General features: G+C 35.8%; 1 pseudogene; it reads right to left on the bottom strand.

Annotated features, from left to right (window-relative positions):
• Nucleotides 1-3,617: 3,617 nt before the first annotated feature.
• On the bottom strand, nt 3,618-5,218 carry LOC101706531 (uncharacterized; annotated as a pseudogene).
• Between the last annotated feature and the right edge of the window lie 3,375 nt (nt 5,219-8,593).

Below are 8,593 nucleotides of genomic sequence, written 5' to 3'. Positions count from 1 at the left end.
AGCCAGAATTGAGTCAGAAATGTCCCTTCTTGAGCCAACCTTTGGTAAATTAAATAATATTACCCTGTGACTGTTCAGAGTAATCATTCCACTCTTGGAGTTGGATAAAGTAACAGACGTAGTTTGGGTTTCTCAAGGTGACTAAGACATAGTTTAGGTTTTAGGATTTTTTTTTTTTGGTACTGGGGCTCGAACTCGGGACCTTGAGCTTGAGAGGCAGGTGGGGGCACCACTAAGCTAAATCCCAGCCCTGGTTTTAGGATTTTTGTAAGGAAATGCGCCAGGAGTGGGGTGGGGCAAAGCAGATTGGGAAGGAGAGGGTGACCTGTAGTGCAGGACTGACAGCCTTAGCCAATCCCATAGGAAGCTCTGACACTTAGTGTCATCAGTGAGGGGCTGTGTTGGGGAAATGGCCTGGCACTGATATTCTTCCTACTACCAGTTACTGGATGTACTGCCTCAGAAGGGTGTAACCCTAGTAAGGGGCTCTTTGTAGCCATGACAACCCTAGAAGGGGCTGACTCCTGAAGGCTGGAACCATTCCTTCCCTGAAAGATAATCAGGGAAACGCATTTGCATGATAGCCTTTGTTCCCCAGAGTATTTGGAAGAGACTAAATATTACAGAAAACTTCACTCTCCCAGCAAAGAAAGGGGTAAATGGATAGATTTGGAGAGCCAAGTGAGAGTGATTGCTACTGGCACGCTGAGTCCTTCCAACCTAAGTTCCAAACTATTTCCTGTCTGAGCCTCTCCTGCTTTGCTTGATTCCGGGTTGTTTATTCTTTTTCACGAGACAGATGCCTCTGCACACCGGAATGGCTAATGTTCAGTTCACAATGGTATCAGCACTATCACATTGCCATATTAACAAGAGATGTGTACTATAGTTATGATGTGTGAAGGTGGTGGCAATATCTAGTAATTAGTCTCCAGTGGTCCAGCAGCAGCCTAACTTCATAATAAACTACTTGAGACACATATTTCCTTATATTTCCTCTCACAAAAAACTGGACTGAGGTCACATTCTGTATCTCAGAAATCACACATTAGCAGTCTTTTTGGCAACTATCTACCATTATAAATTCTTTTTTTTTATTTTGAAAATTTTATTATTGAAATGTCAAACCTACAAAAGTAGAAATATTAGCACGATGAACCACCATGAAATATTTCACTTCAGTAATTACCAACATTTAGTAATCTAGTTTCCATCTCTCTTTGCCAATTCATTTTCTAGTGACATGCAAGTCTGCATATCTTATTTCATAAACACATAAGTATATTAACTCTACCACACAGGACATTTTTTTTGTAACCATGTTGATATTGTCATCCTTAACAAAATTATTTCTAAATATCATCTTAATACTTAGTCCAGGTGCACATTTCCTCTACTACTTCCAAAGTGTCCTTTTCTATTTTGTTAAAACCAGGTTCAAGAAATGCCAACGTAATGAATTTAGTTGTCATGTCTCTTAAGTCTCCTTTATTATTAATAGTTGCCTCTCTTCTTTTTCATGCCACTCATTACTTGATGAAATAAGATTAACTTTTCTGCAGAAATTTACATATTCTGGATCTAAATGGCTGCTTCCTTTTAACATTTACTTTATTCATCTATTCCCCAAATTCTTGGTTATAAAGAATTTGATTTAAAAGTATATGGCCAGGGATTTAGTTCAGTGGTTCTGGAGCCTGCCTTGCAAGCGCAAGGTCCTGAGTTTGAGCCCCGTTACTGAAAAATAAATAAATAAACAAAAGTATGATTCCTCCTGTTCATTATTTTTGCAATATGGCTTCATATGTAGTGGTGTGTGCTTCCTATAGTATTTTATCAAGTGGTGCATATTGTCTAATAGTCTAATTTTTATTGAGGTTCAAATTGGCCAGTGTTCTGAAGTGATCAGCTTGATACTTTCTCTACAAAATCTTTCACTTAATAGTTTTAGCATCCACTGAAAATCATTTTCTGGACCCATTATTTCACTACAGTCTAAAAATAAATATTCTAATCCTATTATTCTATCTATATTTATTGGTTGGATTTAAGTTTCAAAAAGAGAAACACTAAGATTTCGTGAATTTTTGATGAGCTTGATATTTGGCTCACATGGGCAAAAAAATATACTCACTCTCCAAATATACTCACTGATTTTAAGAATGATGAGTTGATACCCTAGTATTTTCCATAATTGACAAAATTATGCAGCCACAACCAAATAAACTATCAAACTACTGGAGGGGTTAAGTCAAAAGACCCAACTAGAAACACTATTTGAAGATGGAGCAATTATACTGAGTATAATGGAATATTTTCTTTTATACATAAGTTTTACACACATGCATGCACCAAGTTAAATTACAAAGTGGTAGTTTCTTTTATGCTATCTTTTTCAGAGTTTGTGATTAATCTTGAACTGTGGCCAGACAAGAGGATGCTATATCATAGATGGAAAAATTGCTTCATATTTCTGATTCTCCAACAGCTGTATTCTTAACTGTACATTCATGAAAATCATAGTTCTTTTCACTGTGAAATTTCTGATGCAGTTCAAGTAATGGAGAAATTCTCATTCACTACAATTTCCTAGGTTTTACCTAAAATAAATTATTTTCAGCTTAGTAAGTGTTGAGATGTAACAGGAGACATTTCTACATTTATTACTTCTACGATAATTTTCTTTAAAAGGAATTCACTAATACTAGTAAGAATAATAATAATTATACAAAATATTTACAGAACACAAGCTATTCTTGTGACTGCTATTCTTCTAAGTATTAACTACTTCATCCTCACAACAGTTCTATTACATAGCATGGCAAGCTGACTCTAAACTGGCCACTAATGGTCACTGTCTCTTGGTATTCTTGTATAATCCCCTTCTTGTGAGAAGTGGCTAATCTAGTAATTTGCTTTTAACCAGTAGAAGATAGCAAAGGTAGTAGGAATGTCATTTCCATGATTAGATTATTCAAGTTTACAACTTCCTTGATAGCAGACTTCCATCTTGCTGGCAACCACCTTCTTGGCTTACGTACTTTGATGAAGCAAGCAGTCATATTGAAGAGGTCATTGTGGCAAAGGAAATGCAGACAACCTTCAGCCAATAGCCTGCTAGAGACTGAAAATCACAATGAAACAGCCCAAGAGAAAGGAATTCGGGCATCCATCTTGTTAGCTTGGATAGATCCTTCCCTGGCCAAGCCTTCAGATGACTGACCAGTCACAGCTAACCTTGTGACTACAAAGACCCAACTAAGTTGTGCCTATTTTCCTGATACAGAGAAATCGTGAGATAACAAAGATATATTTTTTAAGCTATGAATAAGTTTTTGTGGTGATTTATTATACAACAATAAATAATGCAACTACTGTACTAATATCACTATTTTACAAGTGAACAAAATGAGGCACAAAATGATAGCATCTTGTCTAATATCACAATAATAATAAAGTAGGAAAAGAAAACAATGACAGGTAAGGATAAATATTTTCCAACATTTATGACATTATTCTCTCATTGGAATCTGATGAAGATAAACAAAGTTTTAATGATAAAAGAAGGCTTTTAAAGCAACATATTCTTTCTCCAATATAAAATTTCTTATTCTTAGTTATAAGCACGAAACAAATTTTCTCAAAAATGGATTTGGTAGTGTTTTATAACACAATGTACATCTGAAGGCTTTTCTGTATTCAATTCCATTATGAATTTTCTGATAAGTGAGGTGTGAATGCTGTCTAAAGGCCTTCTTACATTCCTTACATTTGTAGGGTTTCTCACCAGTATGAATTCTCTGGTGTTGAGTAAGAAATGAATAAAGTCTAAAAGCCTTCCTACATTTCTTACATTCATAAGGTTTCTCCCCAGTGTGAATATTCTGATGTTGAGTAAGCTGTGAGAGCAGTCTGAAGGCTTTCCCACATTCTTCACATTCATATGGTCTCTCACCAATATGAATGCTCTGATGTGAAATAAGTTGTGAGTAACTACTAAAGGTCTTCCAGCATTCCATACATTCATAGGGTTTCTCATGAGTATGAGTTCTCTGATGGTGAACAAGTTGTTGTCTTAATCTGAAAGTATTCCCACATTCCTTATAGTCAAAGAGTTTCTCACCAGTATGAATACTCTGATGGACAGTAAGTTGTTGGCATATTCTAAAAGCCTTTCCACATTCCTTACATCCATAGGGTTTCTCACCAAAATGAATTTTCGGATGTACTCTAAGGTCTGGGCCACATACAAAGGCTTTCCCACATTTCTTACATTCATAGAGCTTCTCAGAAGTATGAAGTCTCTGGTGTCAAGTAAGGTGTGTAGACTGTCTAAAGGTCTCCCCACAGTCCTTACACTCATAGGGCTTCTCATCAGTGTGGATTCTCTGATGCCAAGCCAGCTGCTGATGCACTCTAAAAGTCTTTCCACATTCCTTGCATTCATAAGGTTTTTCACCAGTATGAAGCCTCTGATGTTGAGTAAGTTCTTGGAGCACTGTAAAGGCCTTGCCACAGTCCTTACATTCATAGGGTTTCTCACCAGTATGAAGTTTGTGATGTTGAATAAGGTGTGCATGCTGCCTAAAGTCCTGTCCATATTCCCTACATTTATAAGGTTTCTCACCAGTATGAATTCTTAGATGTTGATTAAGTGTTGAGTGAAGAATAAAAGTCTTCCTACATTCCTTACATTCATATAACTTTTCTCCATTGTGAACTCTCTGATAATCTGTAAGAAACTTTTGCTTTTTATAAGTGGTCATTTTTTCAGAGCCAATTTTCACCTGCCCAAAATACCCATCTTGTGGTTCTTTTTGGCCCTCAATCTTGCTTTTCCATTCCCAGTCATTTTTAAAAATAGAGCCCTGAAGGCTTCAGCTTTTCATTCTTTCCATTATCTCCCACTGTAATGAATATATTTCATAAATATCCTTTTCTGGAGATTGGGTATTGGTCCTGCATCTGGACTCCAAATAAGGGCAGTGGGTTCTTGTCCCTTCCTTCACAACCATCCCAGGTTCCTTCTCTTCTTTATCCAATAAGGTAATCACATCTGGTTTAGAAACAGAAGCTCCTAGTGAGATGAAGTTGCTATAGTTCTCCCACATTACATCTCTATATAAGTCTCTCTGAGCAGAATCCAGGAATTCCCATTTTTCCTGTGAGAAGTCTACAGCCACATCTCTAAATGTCACTGAACCACCAGCCATGGTTTTAGAACCCCGAGAACTGGTCAGTCCTCTTCAATATTTCTTTGTTGGAGAACTTCAGAGTCTAGACAAACCAGAGCTCTTGGAGCAGACAGCGGAAAGGAAACCAGAAGGAAAGATGGTTATAAATTCTGATAGCCAGGACATTTTGAATTTTGAATTTTGGTCTGGAATATCTTCATGTAAAGCATGCATGGTCCAGTTCCTCATGCTCCTCACCCACTCCTGACTGTCTTTAATGAGCTGTGTCTCCCATTTGTTTGTCTCATTGGTATTTGTGTCTGAAAACCTGTGCTGTGTAATCGAGTTCTAGGTAGGCTCAGTCATAGAAGGTTCCAGGAAAGGCCAATTAAACTATTAGGTTATCGTGACTGTGATCTCAGTCAAAACATTTTATGAAATGCAAGCCTATTTCATTTCATGCTCTTCCAGGCCTAGCTACCAGCATTCCAACATTTAATACCAGAAAAACTTGTAGTCATGATAGCTTTGTTCTTATAAGGTACAAAAATTCATCAAATCTTTTCTGTATGATTCACAGAATCATAGCATATATCTATCTGTTTTTCAATTTGTATAATTTGAAATATATTCTTTCAGCATAGAACAATGGATGAAGTACTTGAATATCCTGACACAAAAGTATCTAATATTTTTCTTTCAATTTAGCAATAAAATAGCAAACAGAAAACATTAAGAGCTGAATTACTCTGAAATTGGTCCTACAGAATTCCAAACCACCTATCGGAAAATTGCAAGCAATAGATTAGTCAGGTAATGCATATATTTCTGAGAACACTTTTGCAGCTTCCCGCAGTTAAAATATACAGGGCCATTATAATCCTCTACACAACACCCGGACTATTTCTATAATTTAAGTCCCTATTTCCAACAACTCCAGACAACAGCACAGACAACAAAATATCCAATCTAATTTGGCAGAAAAGAAATTCCATTATGCATTCACTTAGAGGTCCTTAGTTTCAAACAAAAGAAACTGTCTTAGCTTGTAGAAGCAGAAAGGTACTTTATTAAAGGATGTAAACCTCAGGATCTCTGGGAAAAAACCAGAAGCAGCCTTGAACGTCTCCAAAGTAGTGCACAATGGAGCCAGCACCAGAGATAGAGGCACCATGAACACAACAACAGAATTTGTATGGGTAAGGCACTGTAGGCACTATAGACAGTTTAACTCCTGCAGTTTCCTGTAGTGTGGCTCTGAAGGCTGAGGTAAATGGTGCCCCTTCCACAGAGTGGATTCTGCAGTGCACCTGCCTTGCTGCCTTGGTATCTCAGGTAGCAGCAGTCAGTAGACACTGCATGGCTCAGGTGAGAAGTGACTGTGGACAAAGCCCACAGGCCACTTTGAAGTGGGGTCTTGTATTTTTAGGTTCTATTTTAATCATTTCTCACATTATTGTTATTTTGTAAAATTGAACTACACACATGCCTAAATATTTTTCTGATTTTGAGAAGTTTAATGCCATAAATATTCCTTCTTCAGAAACTACATCTAGGATGACACTGCAGAACATTTACAATTCATACCCTAATGCATTTTGACAAGTTGGAATTCCTTGAAATTTGGCATTTATTGTAATATGCATCATGGTTTTCAAACAGTAGTGGATAGCCAGGGAATTATATTATTTATTACTTATTTTCAGACTTTCACCTGAAAATTGCTTTTCCTGTTTGTTCTGTCTACTGATTCTTCACCAATTAATTCTCAGCCAATTTCTGCATAAATAGCAACAGAAAGCTGTACAAGAATTTCATCAATTTTTTTAATTACTTGAAATTCACTTAAGATAAAGATTTCTTTGCACTAAAGCAACCTGAAATATTGGACTAAAAAGTGAGCTTTGAAGCCAGAAAACCTGATTTTAAGTTCTGATTCTGCCATTTCACAGATATATGACATTTTTAAAGTTCTCTGGTCTCTAGGCATTTGTTTCTCAACTGCAAAAGAGGAATGAAAAAACCTTCAATTGTGTTGTGAAGATTAAATTAGAGGATGTTTCATCAAAGTGATTTGCAAATTAGAAAACAATAGAAACATACTTTCTTACTAAACATGAAAATGATGTACCAAATAAGGGAGAAATGCAAAAACAATGGGATCTTGATTTCAAAGACAATATCCAAAATTTTTGTGGCATAACAAAAGCAGAGACCAGAATTGTTTTCACTGTGACCATTTTTCTTCTTTGCTGGACTACCTTGTTGGTGTCTGATCTCAAAGCATGTGAAACCCTGTATCAGTCTACAGAAGACTCTCAGAACAGCCATAGCCAAGAAGTGAGACATGGTAAATTTAGAGAGAGGAAAAGTGTAAATGTAAGAAGCAAAGGAAGTTTAGATAATGCATTACTCCTCAGTAGTAATGCAGACATGCTTAGGTTTCTCCAGCACACTGTTACTTTATTTATTAATCAGCTACACAGGCTTAAATTAATAACACTAAGATTGAGGCATATCATTATCACTGATCCCTGTGAGACCCTCTACTTTTAATCTTAAGGTATGACATTTTTACTATTTACTAAGGTAACCATTCTGTCACATTTAATCCTCTTTATCGTAAAATGTTTACAATTGTGATTCAAAATTTTGTTGGCATTTATTTTAAACTTTGAAAATCCTTAAGGATTCTAAGGTTGAAAATGTGCCTTGAGCTATTAATTATTTCTTGTGTAGCTGCAAGTACATTTCCATCTATCAATTTGGCCTGTGGTATTCACTAAATGGAAGCCTTAATTTTGGTGTAATCGTATTATCAATCTTTTCCCTTTGGATTTTTCCTTTTGAAGTTTTAAAAACACTTCTCTATTCCTAGATAATAAAGATTTTCTTCTAAATTATCTTGTATTAACTTCATAATTTTTCCCTTTCTACTTAAATCTTTATGTGGAGAGCACCTTTATGTAGGATTATATAGAAATACAATTTCATTTTTCTCCAGATAGTGGGCCAATTTCCTACTAAAACATCAATTTAATAGTTTCCACTTATTTTGTCTAAATGCTTTAAGGTTTATTAAATTCCCATGTATACATAGTTATTTCTGGGTACTTTTCTTCTATTGACTTATTTATTTGATCTTGCACTAATAATACATTTTTATTACTCTGGGCTTGTCACACATTTTAATATCTGGGAGGAGAGGAAGGTTTTCTTGTTTATAACTTCTCTTCAAGTAATCGATAGCCATGGACTTTTATTCTTTACAAATTTACTGCAAGTTTAGTGAATTTCTCAGTCTCTTACTGGAATTTTAATTGAAAATGCATGCCATTTACATATGGAATTGAAGAAAATCTACGTCTTTTTAATATAAAGTCATCAAATCAAAGAGCATGAAATGTCATTGTTTATTT

Source organism: Heterocephalus glaber, unplaced genomic scaffold, assembly GCF_053883595.1.
Source record: "Heterocephalus glaber isolate CG9 unplaced genomic scaffold, H.glaber_assembly_v1.0 deba00001606, whole genome shotgun sequence".
NCBI classification, from domain to species: Eukaryota; Metazoa; Chordata; class Mammalia; order Rodentia; family Bathyergidae; genus Heterocephalus; species Heterocephalus glaber.
This window is presented reverse-complemented; position numbering and strand designations above follow the sequence as displayed.